This window comes from Onychostruthus taczanowskii, unplaced genomic scaffold (genome assembly GCF_017590055.1).
Source record: "Onychostruthus taczanowskii isolate IOZ18803 unplaced genomic scaffold, ASM1759005v1 scaffold26, whole genome shotgun sequence".
NCBI classification, from domain to species: domain Eukaryota; kingdom Metazoa; phylum Chordata; class Aves; order Passeriformes; family Passeridae; genus Onychostruthus; species Onychostruthus taczanowskii.
In genome coordinates, this window is record NW_024499906.1 from 1 (window position 1) to 14,237 (window position 14,237).

A 14,237-nucleotide genomic window follows, 5' to 3' on the forward strand; every position below is an offset into this window, starting at 1 on the left:
ACCAGAATGCGCCTGGCCTGGTTCGCCCATTCAAACTCACGCGTGAACAGGCCAAGGCGATTGTGGCCACATGTCCCCAGTGCCAGTCAGATCAATTACCAGCTGTAAACTCGGGCACTAACCCCAGAGGTCAGAGCTGTGAGGTGTGGCAGATGGATGTCACCCACATCCCTGAATTTGGCAGACTCAGTTATGTTCATGTGTCCGTGGACACTTTCTCCGGCGCGGTTTATGCCTCTGCCCACACAGGGGAGAAAGCAGCAGACACCAAAAAACATCTTCTTTTAGCTTTCTCCGTGTTGGGCATCCCAAAAATAATCAAAACAGATAATGGCCCAGCCTACAAGTCCGGGGAATTCAGGAGCTTCCTGCAGCAATGGGGAATAGAGCATAAGACCGGCATCCCCTATTCCCCGACAGGCCAAGCTGTGGTGGAGAGGACCCATCAGAGCCTAAAAAAGGTTTTACAACATCAGGGTTTGGCGATGAAGATGGAGCCTCCCCAGGTCCGACTCGCGAGAGCACTTTTTACTATCAACTTCTTAAACTGCTCTTTTGACAACTTAAATCCACCTATTATTCGTCATTTCGGGCACAACGACAAGCTGCAACCGAGGGACAGGCCTCCGGTCCTTGTAAAGGATCCGGAGACCTGGAAATTGGAGGGACCCTTTGATTTAGTCACCTGGGGGAGGGGATACGCTTGCGTGTCCACTCCTTCAGGCGTGAAGTGGGTCCCCTCCAAATGGGTCAGACCTTTTACTGCCAGGAAGTCCATAACACCTAAAACTGTGGCTCAGGTAGAGGAAGCCTGTTGGAGGAGGAGGCTTCCCTACATGCCTATTATCCTCCCACCACTCCCACCTTTAATGTGATTTGCTGGAGACCACCTTTGTTCTCTGTATCCGCCCCGCTTTAAAAACCCCGGTCGGAGCCCAGTTGGCTTTGTCTCCAGCTGGTGGCTCCCCTGGGCGTTAAACCTGGATTGCACTACCTCTGGAGTCCGTCTCTTCTTTCTCCTCCTGTGGGTTAGCAGCCCTCTACCTCTCTCTCAGCCGCGGATCCTCGTCCCTTAAGGCGAAAGCCTTAGGCGCTCCCCTGACCGAGCCCCGGATCGGGAGAGTGCCCCCGTGCTGCCGGTGGTGCTGGCTGCAGCTAGCCGGGACACACCTAAAGGTCAGCCGCCGCTGCAGTGTAGGCCACCCACTTGTATTAAAAAATCCTTTTAATTCACTTCAGGGTTACAGATGGGGAAAAAGTTATCTTCTGGTTTTCAAATCTCCAACTAAAACAGCAGCTTATTTTTAAAAGACACAAATCATCAATGTATGTCTTTATTATTGTTTACCATTTTCTGGGTTTTTTTACCCATTATTATTGTGCCAGTGAAGTATACCTTCAGTACCTTTCCTTTTAGCAATTACATGGTAAACTATCTTCTTGTATCTGCAAATCAGGTTATGGTCTGCTTTGACTGATTGTGCCAAAGGTATTATACCCATATCAACACTTCCTGTGAAAAATGGAGAGGGAACCCATCAGGTCAACATTATTCTGTTTTGTTTCAGTGTAAAATCACCTAGCACTCAAATGGATGTTTACAAGTCCTCCTGACCTTCTTGGTGCCCACATGGCCCATAAACCTCCACACACATTTTTAAAGACAGCAACAACATAAACATTGTTCGTCTTACTGGACTGACTTCATGTACTGGGAAAATTCTGATATCAACTATGTCATTCTTGCACAGGTGAGAACCTGAAGTGTCAGAGACATTTAATAAAGTCCTTTTTTTTCCTTTTTTTTTATGATGCAGTATGTCCTCTGCTCTGTTTCTCTGTAAAACCATGTTTATCACTTACTGTTTGCATGACTCACTGATATTAATTTCTGCACTAATCAGCTTCCTATTTCTCAATACCCTAATACTGAAGTTTCATAGAAATTAACACCCTTTGATTCATAAATAGCAATCAATGTGGTTTTATAATACACATTATTGTGTATGATCATATAATACACATGTAAATTGACCACCTGATTTGTTATTTGCTCTTGGAGAGTTGATTAGTCATGTAAGTTTTTGGGGTTTTTTTCCTGTGAAACAAATTCTGATACTAAACTAGCCATGTTGTTGTCTTCACTTCAACTTTAACCAAAGGAATTTCTTCTGTTGCTTGTATACTCTCCATCCAGGAGAATTAAATTAAGTTCAGGTAGTACATCGGGTGCAGGAGCCCAAATTCCAATTTAAGCTGCCAAATCACCATAATAATCAAAGCCACCTAAAACAGAAATTTGCAAGCCAGCATGGTGACTCTGATGACTCTGAAGATTATTACTCCAGTCTGTTAGACAATCTGTTCATGAAGACTTTGGTTAAAGCCCTGGTATCAGTCATTTGTCTGCACTTTTCTCTTGATTCTGAGCCATGAGTTCCTGATTGTTACTCCTGAGAGGAATATGGAAGATCTGAAAAGAGAATTTTTAAAAGTGTTTTAACTGAACCAAAAAAAAAAAAAAAAAAAAATTAGGGACATTTCTTGGACATAAAATAATCATGAAAAAAGCCACACAATTTAATAGATGTTAAAAAAATGTAACATTTTAAAAAACATTGCTCTTCTTTAATTATTTTTCCCCCAGTGGGTTGTAAAGCTTGTTTAAGTTACACTTGGGTTATTTACATCAGTCACAGGAGCTTTTTTTTCAAATATGGTTAGTCCAAATTTGCAGAGAGAAAAAAATCTACAGAATGAAAGTCAAATATTTTTAATTCAAATCTCTAGGTCACAATGCCCCTTCCATATTTTTACCAAGTATGATTAATTTCTCTCTCAAAAGAGATACCTTAGACGCACTGATTTTTGCAGAACTCCACAGAACAGAAGCTGTTTAGCAGGCTATAAGGATTTTCTGAGGAAGTTATTGACTCTGTATGTGATCTGTGTATATTTACCAGTTTGTCTACAACATATGTATACATGTAAACATATAGGTATACATTTGTATATATTTAAATATATATACATATACATACAAATATATACTTATGCATTTGCACACAGAATGAAATGAACAGCCTTACCCCAGAATAACTTTGCAGACCATATACCATGGATGCTGAGGTCTGGCACAGCCTCTGAACTCCTAGATTTAGAGTTTGGACAGCAAGCTAAAATTGCCTCTCACTCCCTTCCAACATTTAGCACCCTTCACCAACAGAATTAGAAGAAATTTCATCTTTATGCCTGTCTGCCTTTTTCTGTTTCCTTTGTCTCTTAAATATCTTGCATCAGGCAAAACACAGAGAAAAAAGTCCAGTGTAGCTTGTAGAAAACAGGTATTGATGCAGTAAACACAGTCAAGCACTGTTAAGACTAAACTACAATGGTGTGATCTCCACTCAGTTTTGGAAGACTGTTTCTGTTACTTTAACTAATTGAATGGAAATTGATACCATATTTCAGTCATTTTCATTATTACAACATTGATTTTTTTTTTCCTTGCTCAGAAATCGTTTTCTTATGACTTAGTCAAAAAGTTAAAAATTAATTATTGTGAGTGTGAAGTATTATCACAAATTCTTGTCTAAGAGGAGGGCACTCACAGAAGGAAAATCACGGTGACCCTAGGGTGAATCCCAGGCCTCTCTGATGCCTTGAAGATGCAGCACAAAAACTTAATAGCACACTCCTGGTCAAAGCAGGGATATGACATCCCATCATATAGGCTTTCTCTCTCAAATAAATACAGACTTTTGGCTTCATCTCTCATTAGCCATTCCTTCACTACAGTAACACGAAGCTAACTTTTAATTTGATAGCACCATATTTTTTACTTTATGAATCTTTGTGACCTGACAGCTACCAGCGTGCTTTTCACAGGTGTCAGTTGACACCAGAAAATTCCATTGTATTTTACTGGAAGTGAGGCCAGCTGGTACAGAATAACCCCTGTCAGTATCTTTGTTTACTTATTTTCCAAAACAGGATGGAAAATCATAAACTACCTTTTGCAATTTCTCTATGGTCTCTGTTAACTCACAAACCTTTCTCAAAAATTGCCTGGAAGACTGAATTTTGACTTGGGCAACAAACATATCAAAGGACCATTGTTGCAGTTAAGTAGTGGTGCATACTTTTATTCTGTACCCAGGAGCCTTTTCTGGCACTATTAAATTGAACAGTATTTTTTATTATTTTTTTCAACAAACTTTTAAAAATAGGTATACCTAAAATCAGTTAGTTACACTATTTGACTCAAAAATTACTGAAGTTTGCTTTGTTTCATTAGGAGCCATTCTAAGATTGTGGCCTTTTCATTATTTTAAGCTCTTAGGAGATCGTAAACTATCCTCAAGGTTTCAGCCTCTATTTCCTGTGATCTTTGACAACAAGCTGACAGATTGCCTGCAGTCTCTAGATGTAGTACTGTTTCTCTTGAGTGATGAAGATGTTAGAGCATTCCTTACACTATTCTCAGGGTATACCCTACAAGTACCTTAGTCCCATTATACAAACTAGTTCTGAGAACACTCCTTTAATTTTCTTCCCCATCTACAAAATGAAAGTCAATACCACGTAAGGGTTCTGATGCTCTTGGTTTCAGATCCAGTTTCAAGCATGGATATTTGCATGTGGTTTTAAGAACACAGTAAATTAAAGCCTTGCTAATCACTTGTAAGCTGATAGTGTAGATATTTGGTCACCAGATACTGTTAAGAATGCAGAAGAAAACAGGACTTTGAGATGCTAAATATATGGAGAAACAAAACCAAGACTTAATCCAAAACAACAGGTCCTGTTGCAGCAAAAAGTGTATTTCATGAGCTCTGAAAACAGTTCACTTGGAATTTGGACTAAAAAACCGAAAGCTGAAGAAGTCCAAGTTGGTGAAGTCCAAGAATAGCTCTGAAAAACTCAAGATATTGGGAAGCAGATGTAAGCTAAAAATAAAACCAGTTAGAGCCAAGACAGATCCATGTTTGTGGCACTGCAAAAAACAGGCAGTTGCTGCATTTGCCCTACAGCAGTGTCCTGGTAATGACACTGGATACCTGCCAGTTGCTAATTATCCTTACACTAGGAACTTTAAATTGCTGCTCTCTTCCACCTAATGGCTTAGCTTTAGCTCAAAGGCTCAAGTGGACCACCTTATCAGAATGATATAAATCTGCTAATATAGTGTACATCGACATCTCAATGGCCTAAAGGGCTCCTGGGGCATTAGGAAGAGCTTTTCCTTAGTAAGGTATAAGGACTCCATTTCATTATGACTTTGTACACTTTGGAGTATAGAAATTGGTTTTCTGACAAGGTTTGTATTTTTATGTTTCTATTACATTCTTAAGCAAAGGAAATATGAAGATTGTTAATGTAAATTAAACACAAAGGAAGAGAAGAAAGATAATTTGCATGTGTGTATGTTTATGCATGTCTGTGCCAAGAGATGAAAGGGTGTAGTAGTTTAATACTATATGTACACAGACATTACATATTCCTTATGTTTCACATGTATTTATTAGATTCTGTTATTAAAGTCAAATAGTTCTCTGTGTTCAGACAATAATATATAAATCTTATATGTATGTAAGAAATATTCTCAGCCTTGAAGAGTTTATAAATTGAACAGTCATATCAAGAGAAATATAAGTTATTCTAAAAATATGTGATCCTCACTATTAAAATATTAATTCAAAGTTGTGCAAATATTTTTTCAAGTGAAAGTTTGAGAAAACATGGTCACTTTGCTCAATGCAATCAGCTGTATGCTTATGAAAAAACACTGATACACAAACTCTTTCAGAATTAAGTTACTATATAGTTTACAGGATCAGTTGTTTCGCTGGTTTCACTAACTGTATTGGTATTAGAAATATTGCTTCACATTTATAGTTTTTTAGCTGTACATCTGAGGTGGATTCCAATCATGTGAATTTCTCAGAATTTCAGCTGATAAAGCAAGAAGCCTTAAGTCTGATTTAACATTGTGCTGCTAGTATTTGTAATAAGAGTTTTCTCTCTATTTATTTAAACTATTAAGCACATATGTACAGGAATGGCTTTTGTGAGTGTGGTGCCTTAGGATTTTAGCTTTCATATTTTTCAAATCCTGTACTGTATTAGTGCATAACTCCAAACTCCATATAGAGAGTTAGTTAACTCTCTTCATATTTTGGTCAGACAAAACAATCCCTCTAGGCCTGAGATCCAAGGACACCCTACTGCCTCAGGCCCTGAAAAGTATAAACAAAAGTGAATTGGGAGGGGAGCAAACTCGGGGTATTTGACTTCATAACCTGAAGTTGTAATTGGAGGATTAACCCCTGATATGTCTGAAAAACTCGTGCCCATCATCCATCTTGGGTATAGCCCCCCTCAGAGGATTTTGACTGCCCAAGGTGTATCTATTGAAGGCCTTTAATAAGTTCCTACTTTTATTATCGTAATCTTGTCTAGCCTCTGTTCTAGGTAGCCCCTCCAAGGCATCAAGTGAATAATATCAATGTTTCCTTTGCTTCCATAAGATAGTGGATGTTAGCTACAAGTGTGAAGGCACTTCTTATTGCAAAAAACATTTTGTTCAATATTTTGTTTTGTAAACACATTGCTTTGAGAGGTACAGGTGTAACAGGGTAAGATTATCTAGCAGATAATACTTAACTGACTGGTACAAATAGGTGCGCAGACAGGCTGAAGAACTTAGTTCTAGTATATTCTTCTTTGAAGATATTATATAAGAAATATTTGAGAGCTATTTTTGGGTTAGCACAGCATGCTTTTGAAGATGTTTTCTTACAAAAAATATAAAAGCATCACACACTTGAAATACTTTTGTGTTAGAGTATCTGCTGTGATAAGTGGACTGAGGGCTTTTAGTGCAGAAAATCCTAAAATAATTCTGTTTGTTAAAAATGTCTATAACTCAATACAAACTGGATGGAATTTTTGAGTTGTAAACATCTCCTTTAGATGGATCATTTGTTGTATGTTAAACTTATTGTCTGATAGCTAAACTCAAGATATTTCTTATTTATCACAAAAGTGTCATTGTGAAATAATAAAAAAACCCTGAAAAACAAATTAAAAGGAATAATAGCATCATAGTGTAGGATCCACATTTTTTTCTTCAACACTCTAGTTCCTCTTGGTAATAATAATAATAATAATAATAATAATAATAAAATAACCCCAGAAAACAATTTCTCCGTGCTCAACTTCCATTGTGAAAGAGGAGCACACACAGTCAGAACTTGCTTTGATGTATTTGAGAACAGAAAGCCAACATATTACTGGCAGTTCCCCGAACACAATATTTTTTTCACCATTAAGATGATACTTGCATCTCACAGAAATGGAAACTAAAACTTTTACATTTATGTATCTTGAACAAATCCAGATATTTATTCTTTATTTTAGTTACTTTCCTAAATAGACTGTCTATTATTATTACCAACCTATCACAAATAACCATGCAGAATCTTAATATCATGTTGCAAAATGCATTTGCAGGACACTGTCCTTGCAATCCAAAAAGGGAAGCAACTTATGCTTTGCCTCAGAATCATTTGATATACAAGGAATTACACAGAGATAATGCCTATAGAGTTGGCCTTAAGTTAGGCCTCCTCATATCCATTCATTTGAGCTAAATCTCTTCCTTCAGAAGAGGACAAAAGAAGATGATTATGTCTGGTATTGCTTCGTTTTGAACACTAATAATAACACCATTAATCTCTCTTTAATTTGTAAGAACAAAGTCAAAGGAGTGAGACATGTCTTTGTATCCTTCTCTTTTTCTTTCTGGTTCTTTGAATTGAAAGCATTGTCATAATTCACATTCCTGAATTGTAAAGAAGTATAATGTCTTGTGAATGGTATACAAATTTACCTTCTATTTTTCTGCACTGTTTCTTAATGGTCAGTCTGAATATAACTTATGTTTGCTTACATACAAAAGTCTACAAAACAAAAACAGCAAAAAAAGCCTTTTCTCATGAGAAAAATTTACAATAAACATAATAGCAAACACTGAGTGCACTCTTGAACCATATGGGCCACTGACTTTAGATGTCAAATTGTAAATGCTATACGTAGAACTGACTAGGGTGTTACGGCACCTCTGGCTACACTGTGAAACATCATGCAGACATAATGTTCAGATGTCCTGATGAAGATTTCCACTGCAAATGTAGTCTCTTTCTATTGTGATTTACTTGGACTTAACAGCTTTCTTAAAGAAAAAAAACAAACCCTTTCTATCATTAAAACAAAGAAACAGGCAAAACCCACGGTAATGTTCAAAGCTAAACATGAATTAACAGTGACACCCAGTGGTCAGTCAAAATTGCTATTAATTGCTCTAGTATTCCCCATGGAAGGTGCTGAGATTTGCTAGTTGGAGGATGAGGTTCTCAATGTATTTAGTCATCATTATCTCAAGGCCAGTCTGTTGCTAATTTTGACAACATGGCATTAATTAGACCTAAGGTCGTTGAGTGCTGTGTTCAGTGCTTGTTTCTTGATATTGTTTACTTTTGCTGACATTCCAGACAGTAATCATATCAATAGACTATAACAGCCAATATTAGAGATTACAAAAGAGACTCCAAAATTAATAAAGAGCATTTTTACAACAGAGCATAAGTCAAATACCTTACAATAAAGGGAGATGGGGAAAAATGGAATTTTTCTAATCTTTTCTATAACACTCATTTCAGTAGACTCCTGTCCAAAGAAGAGATTTCCAACATGAAAAATCAAAGTTTAGTCTTGAATTAGATAAAATCCAACAACTTACTGATAATTTCAGTGCAATAAAATTCTGAGGAATTCTCTACAAATGGTGTTTCTCAGCTGATTTATATTCTGAGATGTGTACTAAGATGGGCACTGATTTCACTCTGCAGCAACAGATCCCAGAGTGTCCTGCTGCAGCTAGTTAATGCTTCCAGACACTGCTGTCACAGCTCCAACTGCAGCAAGTGGCTCTTCCCTGGCGTGACTTACTGTACAAACTGAGACTTTGGAATATTAAATGCTAACTTGAGCAAAAGCTGTAGTATGAATCTATTTTTATATGAAGATGCCAGAGGTACTATGTTTTTAGGCAGCCCAACCAGAGTTCAGAGAAAATATGAGACTTAGTCCCTAAAGTCTAGAAAACTCATAAAAACCAGCACGTTTTGAAAAAAAAAAAAAATTGTGACTCAGCTAGTTATCCCTTTTGTGAACATGTGCATGTAAAACAGAACTATGTCTTTTTTAAAAGGCTTATCTGAATTAGAAGAATAAGGGCTCTACATACAAACTAACTCCAATGTCTAATTTCCCTTATTGTGGTGTGTTGTATTTAGTTACATGACAAGGCTTTGGGGGGGGGCTGTTGATGCTCTTGAGGGACAAGACACCATGCAGAGAGACCCAGAGAGATTGGAGCCTTGGGTTTCCTGTGAGAAAAGGTGCTGCCCCCATGGCCCTGGGCCTAAGGCTGTGCCCCACAGGACATGGGTGCCACCTGTGGTGGGGCACAAGGGGAAGGCTGAGGAAGCAGAGCCCAGAGACTCTGGAGGGGAAATAACAACAATTTCTTTCTTTTTTTCTAAAATAAGGGGCTGAAGGAGCCTTGCTAGAGCTGCTGGCAGGGGGGCCTCTTGCAGGGGTGGGGAGACTCCGGGGAGGGGTGGGCTGCAGGGATGACTTGTGTGAGAAGCTTCCAGAAGCCTCCCCTCTTTCTGACAGAGACAATTTCAGCCAGCTCTGACACAGACCTTCAGCAGGCCAAATCTAAGTCCATCAGTGATATTGATAGGACATTTGTGAGGGCAAAAATCTACTTAAGGTTTAAAAAAAATATCTGCACAGCAGCATTTGAGAAAAGAATGAGAATACGGAAGAGAAGCAGCTCTGCAGACACCATGGTAAATACAGAAGGGCAGAGAGGAGGTGCTGTATGAACTGGCATTCTCTTGCACCCTGTGATGAAGATTATGGTGAGGCAAGCTGTTCCCCTGCAGCCCATGGAGTACCCCACAGTGCTGCAATCTACAGAGAGCCCATGAAGCAGAAGGCTCCTGGTGGGAACTGTGGCCCATGAAGAGAAGCCCATGCAGGAGAAAGAATTTTGACAGGACCTGTTGACCCTGCAGGGAGCCCACGCTGGAGCTGTCTGCTCCAGGACTGCAGTCCATGGGAATAATGCATGCTGGAGCAGTCAGTTACAGAATGTCATGTGGGCAGGACCCCCACTGGAACAGGGAAAAAGCGTGAAAAGGAATCAGTGGCAGAGGTAAAGCATAATCAACTGAACTCGCACCCCAGTCCCCATCTGCCTGCACCACCCATGGGGAGAAGGTGGGCAATTCATTGGCAAAGTTTAGTCTCAGAAGAGGGTGGGTGAGAGGACGGTGTCTTTTGTTTCTTTTTATTTCTCACTTTTCTAATCTGTGATTAATTAGCAACAAATTAAATCAATTTTCCCCACAATGACTCTGTTTTTCTTGTGATGATAACTGATGAGTGCTCTTCCTATCTTGACCCATGAGCTTTTCATTGCTGTTTTCTCCCCATCTTGATGAGGAGAGGGAATGAGAGCACCTTGGTGGACGCCTGACAGCCAGTCAAGGTCAATCCACCCTAAGTATTCACACAAGTCTACCTCCTCAGCACTTTTATCAAAGGAGAGGGCCTGTTAATGCAGAATCCGTGCTCCAGTTGGGTTTAACACACAGCATTTAGCTTGCTTGAAAGACAGGTCAAGAACAGAGCAGCTTTCAGCCAAATATAGTAGCCGTCCTAAGAGCATTGAAAGTGATTTTTGAGAGGCTCCCATTGCAATTTGCAGTCATTATGCAGGTGAAGTGAATCTCACTCTCAGAAACTAATGGGTGTTTCATTCAGAAGCATTATCCTAAGTGTGTGTGTGGTAAAGACATGATTAAAGGAGATTTTGTATCCTGTTATTAGTATTATAACTAGGCATTATATTACCATACAAAAGGTAGTTCTCACAGCAGCTATCCTCCTGTGCAATTTCACGGAACTGAAACTACAATTTTGCTGAAGATCTGTTGTTTATCATGCAGTACTATGAAGCTGAACCACTAGTAGATCAGGGTTTTCCATAAGGTGATTGATTTTTAAAGTAGAATAATGGAATGAATGTTCAATAGACAGCTTAAATGAAAAGGTGACAGAGAGAAAAATTAAAAAAACAAAATTCATTAAATAAAATTCTTCATCTAAGAGCAAAAGATCATGATATAAAACAGAAAAACATTGCAAAAAGGTATGTGAGCTTACAGCAGCTATTCCTTGACAATTTAATTCTCTTTTGCTTTTTCTCATTTCAATGTCTTACCCACTTGGTTGTAGAGCTTACAAATAAAACAGAAATCTCTCCTTACAATTAGTATCTTAGAATCATACAATTATTAATTTTGAAAAAGACCTATAAGACCATCAAGTCTAACCATCAATGAGGCACCAAGACTGTGTTCATCACTAAACCATGTTGTGAAATGCCTTATCTGCACATATTTTGAACAGTTACAGGGATGGTGACTCAACCACTTCCCTGGGTATCCTGTTCCAATACTTGACAAACCTTTCTGTAAATATATATGTGGTTTTGGTTTTTTAAAATTTCTGATCTAAACCTTCCCTGGTGTACCGCAAGATCATTTCCTCTCATTCTGCCACGTTACCTGAGAGAGGAGACCAACCCCCACCTGGCTGCAAGCTCTTTTCAGGGAGTCATGGAGAGCAATATGGTCCCTCCTAAGCTTCCTTTTCTCCAGGCTAAACAACCCCTCAGCCACTCCTCATTAGACTTGTGTTTCCCTTTTCTGGACATTCTCCCAGTTTTTTGTGATTCTAGCAGTGTTTTGTGATCCTTCTTGTAGTATCCCAAAACTGAAGAGAGGATTTGAGGTTCCAGGTACAGGGGGAATTAACCATATGGAGCAGAAGTAATAGAAATACCTCTGTTACACAGAGGTTATGTGGTCTTTTTTCCAAAAAAGATTGAACAGGTTAATGCATATTTTTGGTCATCTACAATGCTTAGTGAGAAACAAACATTTGTGCTTCATTTAATGGGAGGTGTAGCTTCTGAATTTACACTTTTACTAAAAAATTCTTAGTCAGTAAGTCTTCAAAGAGAATGTTCTTAACTTTTCTAATATCAGGTACCTTTGAAGGGTCCCATGTTGGATAGCCAAAAATATTTGAGACCTCTCACCATTTGGGAAACTCCTGATTTTACTCTTGTAGAGGCACCCTGAAGGCCCTCATCTGCATGGTTTACCAAAAGAAGAAGACAAATATTAGGAGAGGAGAAGCACTTATAGAAAGCTGCAGACAGAAGTCGAGGAAAGGCGTTCAGGAACACTTTTCCAGTTTGGTGCCAGCAAAGGCCTGGGTGATAATTATGCCTTTGAGGAAATGGCACTGCCCTACTTACTTCCCTGCCAATGAAACCGTGAAATTCAAAGGCAAGAGAGTCACAGAGTATATTTATTGAAAGAGTAGTGAAAAGTCCTTTTCAGTAGGAGCTCTCCCAGGAGACAGAAAAAAGAGCTGCTACTCCTCCCGTCATACTACTTCGATTGTTACTAAATTTGGGTAGCTTGAGCAATTCCTTGAAGCCACAATTACACCTCCTAAAGTGAATCAGCAAAGTAAAGTTTGCAGCAATATCTGGTTGTCTGTGTGTGATTCCAATACCTCTTCCAACTTAATATCTGTCTGAACACAGGGATGATAACTGGTAAAATAACTTGTGATTTTCTTGATGATTAAGGCCTTAGCAATTCTTCACATCCAAGTTGGTTCTTGGTAAGAGCTAAAAACTTATTTCTCAAAGCAACATATAAATTAAAACCACTACCTGATAGAGAGATGGATAGATTGCTAAAACTGGTAGGAAACAGATCTTGTGATTGTAATGCATTTTTCTCCAGCTGTTCAGATAACAATACTGACAGTTCTGCTTTCATTTAATTCACAGTAACTGTGCAATATTGTAGATTGAAATCAAATGATTAGACAGTTGACCAAGCCTTTTAAAAGTGAAAAATTCTAATACAAGAGTTGTAATTAAGATAGTGGAGGAAAATGAAAGAATCATCTTTGATAATCAGTGTATAGCAGTTTAATCCAGCATCTGAAATCTTTAAAACAGAGACACACAATTCAATACAATTTGTTTGATAATCGTCAAATTATACTCTTGAAGAGCTGTAAAAGTTGCAGGGCTAGTTATTCACTAAATCCCACATGAGTACAGCTCACAAGTCAGAAAGGTCAAAGTGTATTCTCCATTCCCTGTCGATATGTTTCTCTACTGTTTGAACTGGAAAAGTATAGATTTTTGTTTGTTTGGGGTTTTTTTAATCTTTTCTTCCAAGTAACCTACATTTTGCAATGTGGCATCAGACTGTTTGTAATTTACCATTGCAGTGAAACTGTGAGCAAAATAATAACTGATAGATTCTCAGCTGGCGGTTAAGACAGTTACTTAAATATTCACCAGGAGCATTTTACCACCTATAGTCCAGTTCTGTAGTTTATAGTAATGCAAAACTCTTCACTTCCACTTGTTGGAAATGTATCTTGGGAAGCAAACCTGAAAGAGAAAAAAGGGACTAAAGAATCATACTACACATATTTAAATGGAATTAAGATGGGATTTAATTTTGTTGGGTTTTTTTTTTTTCCCTAGTATTTTATATGGCCTGAATCCTGGCACAGTCTGCTGAAATAAGTAATTTGTCTGAATGCAAAGACTATATCAGAACAGCTCTTCTGAGTAGGAGTTGATTACTTGGGCTCTTAATCTATCAGACATTACTATGCCTTTATGCATATAAAATGACCAAAACCCATTTTACTCAAAAAGCACTTATATTTAAAGTATTCCAGGTAATCTCTAGCAGCAGAATAAACAGAAAGTATTACACTGTTAAGGTGATTCCTTTGCAAAGAAAACAATTATGCAGCTATTTAATTTTGCTCTTACCTATTAGCACTAACATCATGGAAAAACCTGCTAATTTTCATTATAATAATGCACACAAAAACCATTGTAAAACATATTTATTCATTGTAACTCAACTTTGTCTACGTCATGGTTTAACCCCAGCCAGCAGCCGAGCTTCATGTAGCCCTTCACTCACTCCCCCAACAACGGGATTGGAGAGAGAATCAAAAGGGTGAAAGCTGGAAAACCTGTG